General features: G+C 44.2%; 1 protein-coding gene across 2 annotated transcripts in view; it reads left to right on the top strand.

Moving 5' to 3' along the window:
• Positions 1-11,205: 11,205 nt before the first annotated feature.
• Positions 11,206-13,021, top strand: part of LOC134840045 (DENN domain-containing protein 1A-like) — a 38,163-nt gene continuing 36,347 nt past the window's right edge. For both annotated transcript variants that reach the window (XM_063855674.1, XM_063855672.1), the window contains exon 1: positions 11,206-11,476. The gene's annotated coding sequence lies outside the window, so the exon portion shown is untranslated. The remainder of the gene's footprint in view (positions 11,477-13,021) is intronic.

Here is a 13,021-nt window from a genome sequence, read left to right as displayed (position 1 = left end):
TCTGGCACCAGATTTGTTCTGACATTTGAGTTGCATGATAGTTCCCTGAATAGTTTCCTTGAAACTGCAATTCTTTCAAGTTCTTCACATCCTCGTACTTCCTGCACGTCCAAGTTGAAGGTTCGTGAGGACGGATCTGTTTGTAATTCCCTATCGCGGTGTCTAATTTTTTCTTCTGCCAATATCATGCAGAGACTATCTTGATTGTCACTGCTCGCTTCCGAGTCCTCATACCACATCTCACACTCCCCGGACAATTTTCCTCCTTCAGTGTTTCCTTCCTCGTGGACGTGGACTGCTACCCGGACTCTTGACCTAGTCCCAGGTATTCAGCTTCTTCCTTGAACTCCACTCTCTTTTTCTTAACCCTAGTCCGTTCAAGTAAGTCGGCTGGGATTTTTTCAACCAGTGACTGCACCACTTCCTTCCCATCAGGGTTAGTCACCTTCGAGGTATTTCCATCACTAGCTATCCCGCTCTTTCGCAGTATTGTGACCTCAGGTTCCTCCTTACAATTTTCTTGGATCACGGGCTTATCATCTGCTAGTTTCTCGAGTAACCTCTTTAAGTCATCGTCTATTTGTGCCTCCCCAGTCTCTACCTGGTTAAGATTGTAACCTTTTGCTTTGAGCGTCTCCCTCACGATCTTTGACTTGAGCATTATTCCTATCGGCATCCCTCGGTTCTTTTTCAAGATTGTTTCTTTCGTAGTATCTTTTGGTAATTCGGGGTGATCTTCTATTGGTTTGCCTGATTTGTCCAACCATCTCGTGAGAGGAAGACTGTCATACGTTTCCTTGTCCATGAAGGAGAAACCATCCTTGATCTCAGGTCTATCTGCCTCCCTCTGTTCTTGTCTCTCGTAGAACTCCGTCTTCTTGCTCAAGCTGTCAGCATTTTGATGTTTGTCTCGTGTTCTATGCTCAATTGTCATATCGTACCCGTCCAGGCGAACTATCCACCTCCCAATGTGACTTTGGTCCATTGAGTACGTCTTCAGCCAGCTTAGTGCCCTGTTGTCAACTCGCAGCTTGAATGGCTCGCTGCCTAGGTATGCCCTATATTTCTCGATAAAGGTAACCACCGCAAACATCTCTGCTTTCGGTGCTCCGTACTTCATTTCCGTGTCACTTAGGACTTTGCTCCCGTACGCTATTGGTCTCAAGACTGTTTTCCCGTTCCACTCTTGTTCCTGGTGGAGTATTCCAGATATCGCTACTACCGACGCGTCCGTATCCAGCACGTACATCCCTTTCTCTGTTGGCATCCCTAGTACTGGTGCGTCGCACAACTCTTTCTTTATTCTCTGGAATTACTCTTCCGCTGCGTTGTTCCACGTGAACTTCTTGCCCTTGTGTCTCATTAACTGTTGCATCGGATAAACTTTGTCTGCATAGCCCTTGACGAATTCTCTGTAGTAATTTGCAAAACCCAGCAAGCTCATCCATTGGTGTTCCGTTTTTGGCAATTTCTAAGTTAGAACTGCTTCTACTGCGTCTGGATCTGGTCTGATGCCGTGTCTGTCCACCATCCTGCCCAAATATTTTATCGAGTCCTTGAGTATCTCACACTTTGATGGTTTGCACTTCAGCCCCGACCTCTTCATACACGCAAGTACTTCTTCAAGTCTCTCAATGTGGTCCTCTAGTGTGTGTGTCGCTATAACCACGTCATCCACATAGCACATTACCAGATTGCCATACTTCTTCGTCACGCCTATCAGCGCGTGTGCCATCAACCGCTGAAACGTGGCAGTGGCATTGCAAAGTCCAAACGGCATCCGTTTCCATTGAAACAGACCCAACTCGCAGGCAAACCCTGTCTTGTCCCTGTCCTGCTTCCTGAGTGGTACCTGCCAAAAGGCCGAGCCTAAATCAAGAGTCGTAAAAAATTTTGCATCACCTAACTTCGAGAGACTCTCATCAATCCTAGGTATGGGATAGGCATCCTTCACCTTGACGGAGTTCAGGTATCAAAAGTCACAACAAAACCTCAACTGGTCGCCTTATTTTTTTGCCATCACAACTCCACACGCCGACGGTGATTTGGATGGTTCTATCATGTCATACTCTAGTAGCGTTTCAATCTCCTTTCTACACGCATTCGATTTGTGTGGGGTCATGCGCCTCGCACATTCCCTGTGCGGTATTGCGTTTTCCTCAAGTTCTATTTCTTGCTCAACAAAATTACAACACCCGATGTCTGCCTTATGTCTTGAAAAAACCTCCTCGTTCCGTTCTAGTACGTCCTTGATGGCTTCGAGCTGTTCGTCCGTTAACTTGCCTCTTAAGTGTTCAATTTCTGGTAGGACCGGTTTATCACTCTGTATTTCATCTAGTGTGGGCCGTTCCGGGAAATTCGAACAGCTCGATAGTCCATCGTCTGTCTCTGACTTAAGTGACTTCACAAGACCTGATGAACCTTTTATTTTCTTCAATCGTCTCAAGATACAATTTTTGTCCCTATGATTGGGACAACCAACAACTTCATTTTGTTTATGGTTCTCAGTCATTTCATATCATGTTTTTACGGGTGAAGCATATCCCAGTTTCCTCCCCCTCTGTAGCGTGATTGGCATGTCAAGGGTATTCAACAAGACACTCACGCAGAGACCGCTCTTCGTGATTGAGAAGGATCTTCCTAAAACAGCAGCACTTTGACTATTTGGATTTGGGACTATGCATACCTGCTTGTTGCCACTTAGTTCATTGTAATTTTTCATTCGTAAGCTTACGATCGCCGCTTCGTTCGCCTTTAGCCTCACTCTCCTATTCAAGAACACTGGTGCTTTGGTCTCATTTGCCATTATTAAATCTACCGGTTTGATTGCGTACCTCCTATCCGGGTTCCGTATCCTGAACATTGCGTTGTTTAGATCAATCGCTAGATCAACGTTCCTGATGAAGTCTCTGCCTAAAATAAATTCGTCAGACTCATCTAGGTTTTCTATTACGAGAAAGCTCATCCACAGGTTACGTTCCCCCAGATTCAGGGCTATTATCGGCGTTCTGCCCAACACCCGCAGCGCCCCTTTGTTTGCAGCTGACAACCGTATTCTTGAATCTATCAAATCATTTTTGTTGAAGCCCATTCGTTCCCAAGTTTCGATTGGTATGACACTCAAGACGGCTCCCGTATCAAGTAACCCACGTAACTGAGTCTTCTTGCCACTTATGTCAAGCACACGTGCTATCACATCTGCCTCTGTCCCGATGTGCATTGCATCTTCCTCCAGCATGGCGCAGTTTCCAATCGATCTCACTTTCAACTCTTATTTTCCCACGTAGATTTGCCCAATTAGATCTTCATCACATGTTATCATTGTTTTCGTTTAGATGTTGATTCCATCTATATTTAGCATCACCTCATGCGGACCATAAGCTTCTGTGTACCTGTTATCAACTCGTACCGACTTGCTACCCCCTCTCGTGAGTATTGCCCTCAATGCTTTAGAAGTCGTTTGTGGGCTTATACAACTCAAGTAATCTGCGTACACATCAATGTGCATCATTGTCTGGTCACTTGGTTCGCTCAAGTTTCTCGTTACCTCATGGCCGCCCACATTGATTATTGACATTATTCTTGCCCCAATGTTTGTTATGCCAAATGGTTTTCCTGTAACCATCTTTACAGTGTTGCAGTTTCCATTTTTTGTCGACCCCGCTGCAGCTTCTGGTAATGTTTGTGAGCAACTTAATGCTTTGTTCATTTTCTGTTTTTCCATCTCTTGCTTCAGCCGTTATTCTTTTTCTTTCGCTGCCAGATCCTGTTTCACTTTGTTGATGGCCTCCGCTGCCGCGTTCTCATAATTTTTTTCTAGTGGGTTCCTTGCCGTGGCTTCTCTTGCACTATTACATTGTGTTACAGCTTTCACTGTTTTTGTCGGCAGTTCCGCACTTGGTTTTTCTAGATTTTTCGTCTCAAATTCACCTTGTCTGTTTCTCTGGTTCTGTACCGCTGCTAACGCCAACTTGTGTTTTGGATGACTCTGATTCTTGACCGCCTCCCAAAACAACGAGCAGTCCATCCTGAAGTGCCCCTCTTGGTTGCAGAAGAAGCATCTTGCACCTATTTTGATGATCAAGCCACTATAGAACTCGTGTTCCTCCATCTGGCTCATATCTTCCTCATCGGGTGCATATCCCAACTCTTCATGCCCTGTTTGTATGTCGTGCAATCCGCCACGTGATGGTCAGCTGACCCGCAGTTCGCGCATGATCTGCGTTTGTCCATGTCATCTCTGGGCTTGTACCATGACGACCTTTGTGGCTGGCTCCCCCTTGCGTATTCGTGTTGTCTGAGTACGAGTATTTCTTGGGTTTCATTAGCATATATTCTCTTGACTTCTGCCTCATCTCTTCTGGAGTTGGTGCACTGTCTTTCGACAATGTATAGTATGTTGCTAACATCGTTCTCAAGTCATCACTCTTTACCCCATCAATGAACTTTGAGGCGATGCTGAAGTTCCTTCGATTGGTAGGTTCTTCCGGGTCACTCCTTCTCAAGCTCTCAAGATCATCTAGGAACCTGTCTATCGATTCATCGTCCCTTTGTCTTCTCTTTTCAAATCGCATCATCGCTTGATGACCTTCATGCCTCAGCCGAATCGATTTAACAATATTTCAAAGATTTTGTCCGCTGTATCGCGTTCCTCTTCTTTCTTCGCAACCACGCTTTTCAATGCTGTGCCTTCCAGGTTGCTCAGTATCGCTGTGCATGCTTGCCTCGCATCGTTCAAGTTGTCTTGTTCCAAGTGCAACCTCATGACTTCTACCCAAGTGTCAATGCATCCGTCTGAATCATCTTTGAATTCTTTTGGTTTCTTGAAAGTTTTCCTGGATTTGTTGCTTCCTCTGTCACTCGAGTCGGTGTTCCTTGTAGCGAAGGCCTCTAGTGTCCTGTTCATCATTTCCCAGGTGCTTCCCCATGTCATGGCATCCGGTCCCACGTTTTTCTGAGTCGTGGAGTCTCCTGGCCACTTGTTGTGTTCGCTGTTCCACTTTTTATAATAGCCTTGGCCCCCACCGGTGCCGTACTCGCAGCCTCTCGGGTTGCTGGTAACGGTGTTGACTGTCGTTTGTTCCTTTGTGGTTCCACGAAGTCAACTCTGTTACCTTGTGTCCGCTCTGCCGCTGGCCTGTCTTGTGTTGTTGAGTTCCTCAAGATAACGATACCCACTTGAGCTCTCAGCTTGGTCCCTACTCATCGTATCCATTCTCGTTTCCAAACTCCCCAACTGGCTATTCACTGCGTCATATCGCTGCTTCATTTCTCGCATGTCTTTTCTGATGTTCTTGTCTCGCTCTCCATCAGTGGTGCCTACTTTGTCAGACATCTGCTGAAGCTTTTCCTCCGTTGCTCTCGCTAGATGGAAATAGTTGTCCAGGTACTCGTGTTTGTTGTTTCTCATTTCTTTCCTTATCACATTTCTGTCCTCTTCACTGTGCTTCAGTTTCTCATCTATCTGATCTAGCTTCGCCATCAAGTCGCTTAGCTCAAGAGTAGTTGTTCCATGGTCCGTTATTGTCCTGTAGTCGGTCGCTGGTCCCGGTTTTTTCTGATCCTCGTTTTGGTCGGTCTCTGTCGTTCTCGTGGATACTGTTCCGAATGTTTTGCTTTTCTCGGCTTTCGTCTCCTTCACTGCTGTGTCTCTCGATTTCATTCCGACCATCATCGCCAATCTTTCAGTAAAAGACGTTCTCTTTTGAGACTCATCCTTCACCGTTTCTGGCGTGTTGCCTGTTGTGTCTTCCCCGTTGTCTATCGGTGAGAACTCCATGGGCTTCGGATTAGGTTCTTCCGCATTGGGCATCGGAGTTGACTCTGTCGTTTTCTTTCCCACTTCATCCACGCTTTGATCCGGTGTCTCTAGTTCAGTCTCGATGGTGGGTTCTACTCGTTCCCCTTCCGTGCCCTCTTTTGCTCTGTTCTCCGTAGTACTCCTCGTGTTGACCATACTAACTAAAAAGCTCTTCTTTGTCACCATCGGACCCATTGATCTTGTTTTACGGTAGTGACGAATTATACTTTGTCTTCGCCTCGGTAGATCTTTTTTCAGCTACCGGTACCCTGCTCCGCCTCATTATTTACAATTGTTCCTATTTACAGTAATACTATCTACAAAATTCTACTCTAAGGTTAAAACCTCTTTTGACAAATTTTTATAAAAAGAAATTTACAATTTGCTAAAAACAACTTTTCCTGAGCTTTTGAAAATTCTATATGTTAGGATTGGATAGAACATTTGATTTTGCAATTGGCTACTTCAACCTGACTTAGTACTCTTTTAGTACCCCCCTTCTTTATGCTGTTCCAAGACTTTCTCTCTACTGTCCCAAGACTATTCAGTGTTGTCCCAGTACTTCTTGTTAGTGTCCCAAGACCACTGTCCCAAGACCCTTGCCCTAAGACTACTGTCCCAAGAATACTGTCCCAAGACTACTGTCCCAAGACTACTGTCCCAAGACTACTGTCCCAAGACTACTGTCCCAAGACCACTGTCCCAAGACCAGTGTCCCAAGACCACTGTCCCAAGACCACTGTCCCAAGACTACTATCCCAAGACTAGTGTCCCAAGAACACTGTCCCAAGACTAGTGTCCCAAGACTACTGTCCCAAGACCACTGTCCCAAGACCACTGTCCCAAGACCAATGTCCCAAGACCACTGTCCCAAGACCAATGTCGCAAGACCACTGTCCCAAGGCCACTGTCCCAAGACCACTGTCCCAAGACCACTGTCCCAAGACCACTGTCCCAAGACTACTATCCCAAGACCAATGTCCCAAGAACACTGTCCCAAGACCACTGTCCCAAGACCAATATCCCAAGACCACTGTCCCAAGACCAGTGTCCCAAGACCACTGTCCCAAGACCAGTGTCCCAAGACTACTGTACCAAGACCACTGTCCCAAGACTACTGTCCCAAGACCAGTGTCCCAAGACTACTGTCCCAAGACCACTGTCCCAAGACTGTTTCGTACCAAGACTGCTCTGGTCCAAGACTGTCCCAAGACTGCATTGTCCCAAGACTGTCCCAAGACTGCTCTGTTCCGAGACTGTCCCAAGACCGTGTTGCTCCAAGACTGTCCCCAGACTGCAATGTCCCAAGACTTCTTCGGTACTGACCCAAGACTTGTCAATGAGTGTCTCGATATCGGATCTCTTCTTCTTCGTTGTAGGGACTCTTGAACCACTGTACCTTTTACCACCACTTGAGTTCTTGTAAAAATTTCCCAAAATCCCTTTCTTAATGGCCAAAACCCAAATACTAATCCCCCAGTATTTATATCCCTCTCGATGTTTCAGGCTATTTGAAACCCTAAATTCCTCGCAGGTATCTTGTGATCACCTGTTCGTTCAAATACCAACAACAAATTTTCACCAAAACGTAAAAATTTAAACAGGAAAAATTTCAAAAACAGAGAGATGAATTCTCTTAAAATTCAAGGTTGACAGATGTCAATCTTTGTCCGAAAAAATGTCTGGTACCCGATTGCCGCGCGTTTTTCTCCCCCCCCCCCCCTGTTAGCGATCTTATGGGTTATCACGAAAACTGTCTATGTCCGTTCCCCCCTAACGATCCGACCAGGGTACCTACCTTAACCTGATTTTAAATTTGGATATCCGCTTCTTATAACCAACGCGTGTAAGTATTTAATGTAACTAAATCGACGATGCCGAACAATTAGTTACTCTAACGTGTCCCCCCTTTTTACAATTTACAACCGCTAACCTCTAACCTAACCAGCCCCCCTTCTAACCTCCCCCCTCTTTAGCCCCCCTCTTAAGCCGAAAAAACCCTTAAGCGCCGGCTGCTAAACCTCTCGAGAGAAAACCGTAGACCTGTTTCCAGGCCTGCTTGTGTAAAAACTTCCTCAAAACAATGGGGCTCCGCTTATCCAATTTTACACTTATCTCCTATAATGTAAAGTGGATTTTAACGATACCCGTTTGCCCAAATTGAGAACAACCCTGTGCGTCCTCTTCTTGTTGTAGCGATCCCGTGCTAGTTGTCCCCTTGACGTGCACTGCACTTGACACCAGCACCACCTTCCCACTTGGCTGATCACCTCTTCCAGTCAAGTTTCCTAGCGGTTCAGCTCAGTACTTGTGAACCACTTTCCCACTCTGCTGGTCACCTCTTCCAGTCAAGTCTCCTAGTGGTCCGGTTCTGTCCTTGTGAACCACTTTCCCACTCGGCTGGTCACCTCTTCCAGTCAAGTCTCCTAGAGGTCCGGCTAGGTTACAAGCTATCTGAAAACCCGTAACAACGCCCCCCACTTGGGCACCTTATTGATGTCACTGGTTTAGATTGCTAGATTGATCGAAACGATCGGTCTTATAAAACAGTATGGGTATACTATTTAAATAATATCAAGGTTTGATCCAACTAATCTGGTATCCAAGTCACTGTCTTTTTGTTCTATGGTTTTTTGTTCCTTTTTCTATACTTTTTTCTTGTTTTTGTTTCGCTTTTGTCTTTTTGTTTGCTTTTTGTCCCCCTAGTTACCCCCCCTTACTCGGTTAGCTAGGCCTCGTTCGGAGAGCGTACCAGGAAGTTTTCTCAAGTTTTCTTAAAAAGCTATCACGGTACAACCGGAAGGTTTACACGTTCCCGCTGAACCGTACCACCGGTACTCTAGAATGGGCATGCAGCCCGGAGCTGTGTCAAGTGGGTTCGACTCCGTAGTCATGATGTCGTAAAAACACCCAGGAGCGCCATAAAAACACTATGTAACAGTCGCCTACTTCGGTCACATATGAGGCTTAAGAAAAATAGGCCCTATAACCATTGGCTCAAGAGTCAGGGACACTAACTCTTGTGTTTTTCTACCTCAAAAACGGTCGGAGCCAATTCGGTTCGATTGCGACATGAGACTAGAACCCGTTACAGCTTAAAGGCTACTACCAAAATATCCCCCACTCTAGAAAATAAGAACGTCCCCATACTTAGGTCTCGAGATACCCAAAATACACGAACGCCGTTAAAAACAGGGTCGGAACAATCCGTTAAGTTACTTTTTATTGGACAGTGGAACTTTGATCCATTTCAGATGGATCAACCTAAAACTCGCCTTATCTCAACATAAAAATCATAAAACACACTCGAGAAAACTAAATTAGGAACTCACATGTTGACGCACTCGAGTATAAGGAGTAATTAAATTGATGAGCAACTCGAGAATTAAATAAAATAACTTGATTAGTTCAATACTAACCAGTTTTAATAAAGAAAATAAGTTTAGACTCTAGAATTGAAGTTGTAGTCTGAACCATTGGGACACTCAAGCTGTCCACCTTTCCGTTGAAGGTTCACTCTGGTTCAGTATGAATAATTGCACTCTTTTCTCGTGATTATCTCTCTGTGACATTCGACCAGAATGGCCGAAATGCAATCTCTGCAGAATTCGAATTTTTAGCAGCGAGCCTTCCGGATTGGTGATTATTAAGAATTAAGAACGTTATTTGAACGATTGAACAAAACGTGAAGGTTAAAGGATTCGGAAATTGCTGATTTTTAAATTTTCGAAGTGATTACGTAACATTTCTGAGAAACGTCAGAAACGGCCATTTTGGCAGAAAAGCTAGAAAACAAGAGAACAACATTAGCTACGATCACGAGAAGTACGGAAATTGTGAGAAAAAACGACAACAAATCGCGGAGTTAACAGAGAGCACTCCGAGTTGCAACTATTGTGTCGCTACAATAGTTGCAAGGCCGTTGCAGACAACGGTGAAGGGTGGAGAACAGCCTTCCGGATTAAGAAGAAATCAAGATTAACGAGCTTGATTCAGTGGTCTTAGCCAGTCGTCTTAAGACTTAGTTTTGTTTTCCGTCGATATGTATCTTCCGGGCAAATGTTACACTCCTCCTATTTCAGGATGAGACGGCTCTACTCGTGTCTTATTTTGTATCTGGAAATTGCGAAAAGCAATTGCCTGCTGTTTTCTTAAGTATTTTCCCGCAATTGTAAATTCGGTCGTTCTGATTTTTCACTTTTTTTTTTCAGTTGTTCCGAGAAAACTGAGAATGACAGGCTCCATTCGAAATTTTAAAAATTAAAACTTCACTCGAAAACCACGTATTTTCGTGTCCCTCAAGGTCAAACTTCCAGATATGAACGACTCACACACCTCTTTTCATCATCGGAGCTGATCACGATCTCCTCCCAAACCTTCAGCTGTTCATAGGATCGCATCCACTCCTTTTGCTCCTGCAATCTCTTCGCTTGATTGGGTAAACTCTTTACCCTCGACTCTCGGTTCAAACAGAAGGAATTGTGAAGACTCAGGCTCACATTCTTCGCCAGGTCTTCGTCTAGTATCGACTCCCTGGCTCTGGTGTTGTTTCTGGATACTCTACCAACTCTTTTCCATCCCGTCGTGATCGCATTTCGATGGGTCAGCAGAGGTGTCTTGGAAGCCTCCGGTCCTACTCGGCCTTTAAGCTGTAACGGGTTTTTAGTCTCATGTCGCAAGTGAACCGAATTGGCTCCGACCGTTCGAGGTAGAAAAACACAAGAGATAGTGTCCCTGACTCTTGAGCCAATGGTGATAGGGCCTATTTTTCTTTAACCTCATATGTGACCGAAGTAGGCGACTGTTACAGTTTTACTAATCGTCCCAATAACGTCACTAATCTCTAAAAACTGTCAATTCGGAAGGTTAGCTGCTAACAATTCGAAATCGCCGAATCTGCATTTTCCTTCATTCTGGTCGAATGTCACACTGAACAAAAACAATAGTAATATAATATAGTAGTAGTAGCCCTGTTTGTAGGAGTGACCTCGTGGTCTGGGGATACTGAGACCCAACCATGAGCTCACTATTTCTGCACATAATTAAGTTAATTAGAGCGTTCTGAACGAAGCCGGAAACAGTAACGGTTTTTTTTCGTCGACCCGATGTTAGAAAGACCACCAAAAGAACTGGCTTTGGCAGAGACGGTGAAAAGCATGTAGAGCTGTTTTTAGACGCTAGCCAGTCGTATTAGAACCTAGCTTTTTTTCCGTCGATATGTACTTCCGGGCGAATGTTACATTTTAAAAAATTACTTCTGTCCCTAAAATCGAAATTAAACTTCTAATTCAAGGTCAAACTTCTAAATATGACCGACTGGCACAGTATTCAAGCCGACCAGATTGGGAAAACTAACTCCTTCATCTATTCACCCAAAATTTAACTTTTCGCTTGTTTTCAGGTAATATTTTGAGAAACAACCGGATGATATGAGTTTGCTGAAAATTTTATCGGGTCGTCAATTGTTGTCTTACCCTATGAGATTCTCCTCTAACGGCAACATCAAAGATACTAGTGCGTCCGTCAAAACCGAAACAGATTCCAATAAGAGCGAAGAAGGGAATAAATCTGCCAAGGAAATCGAGAAACAGAGTGAAATTAACGGGCCTAAAGGGCCTGAACCTACGCGGTACGGAGACTGGGAAAGGAAAGGGCGGTGCATTGACTTCTGAAATGGTAGTTAAAGACATTTTGATTGTGAAATAGTTAGTGCTGCAATGTAATTATCATTTATCAATGGTTCTGTAATTGAACTACCACTTTAGTAGTAATAGGAGGATGTTATTTCCCTTTCTTCCAGTTTAATACAAGTGAACCCTACGTTTTAATTAGTAGACAACCCTTATTTCTTACTCGTTAAAAAGTAGACCAACAAAGTATTGAATTTTTGTTGATCCTAAATGTGAGAGCGTAAAGAAACTTAGAAACGAAAATATTAAATTAATATCTGAAATGCCCCAAGTTAGTGATTGTGATATTAAAGAAAAGAGTGACCAGGCCGGTCCGAAGCAGTAACGACTGAAACCAAACACTGATCGCCGCATATAATGACCTGGCCCATCTAGACATTTAATGACTTCGACTAAACACTGACCGCCGCACATGGAGTAGGGACAGTAGAGAAACAGGGATCAATGTTAATATTCTATTCGAAAACGTTTTCGGCTTTCGGCATCAGTCTAAAAATAGTACAAAATACAAAATCATACTTCATTATAGGTATGTCAGAACCAGGCGCAAAATATATGGCCATATAATGGGGTTTCCGCCCTACATTATGCCAAAATCATCCTTCTTTCCCTCCATTATTTCCATAATCGCTCTGGAAAAATAAATAATGGCCATTATGGGTTTTATTCGTTCCATAATTATAAATGAAAAATCAAAACAAATTATTCAATTTTACAAAATTTTCTAAGCGAGTTAAGTATCCCAAAGCTCTTTATTGACTTTTAAGAAAAGAGTAGCCTCAAGGTGACGTGGAGACATGCTTTACAAACTCGGTTTGAGCAAAGCAAAACCACGCTGGCTCAATGCGAACAATACAAGTGCGCGCGTTGTTTGTTTTGCAGGTGAACGCGCTTGCTCGCTCACTATTTGTTTTACACAATGGGGTTACGTCATCCCTAAATTATGGCGATAATCGAAGGTAGTTCCATACATAATGGCCATACTTTTTGTCCTTTCCCAATATTTTTGGGGAAGCCCTGGTCAGAACTGACATAAAATAACCGAAACACTAAACCGTCAATGACGAGTGTCACAATAAAGTAATTTAAAACTGCATTGTCAGAGGGCGGCCCGCGTACTCCTCTTTGGTATTCAACCCTGGTTTGAGTTTCTCGATGTAAAGAGGCGCCAGGGTGGCTAGCTTAATGACATTGTAGCTCGAATCCAAGATTTTCCTTTGATGATCAGAGTCGCATTCCAACAGATGCTGTCCGACCGGGGAACTAGACGTGCTCAGTGATGCGCGTAGTCAGATGTCGGGCAGTCATCCCGACATAGCAAGCTTTGCAGCTTGAACACTCGGCTTCTCAGCTCGTCCGGAATGCGTTATTTCAGAGAAGGTTAACAAGACTTAAACTTCCTGACAGTGAAGACAATGCTGATCTTGCTGCAAATGGGCTCCACTTTTTTCAACAGTTTATCGGAAACCAGACCCAAATACTGAACCACGAGGAGACTCAAGTTTTGTCGGTTCAGTTGCCGCTTGTTATT

This window comes from Symsagittifera roscoffensis, chromosome 2 (genome assembly GCF_963678635.1).
Source record: "Symsagittifera roscoffensis chromosome 2, txSymRosc1.1, whole genome shotgun sequence".
Classification (NCBI taxonomy): Eukaryota; Metazoa; Xenacoelomorpha; order Acoela; family Convolutidae; genus Symsagittifera; species Symsagittifera roscoffensis.
This window is presented reverse-complemented; position numbering and strand designations above follow the sequence as displayed.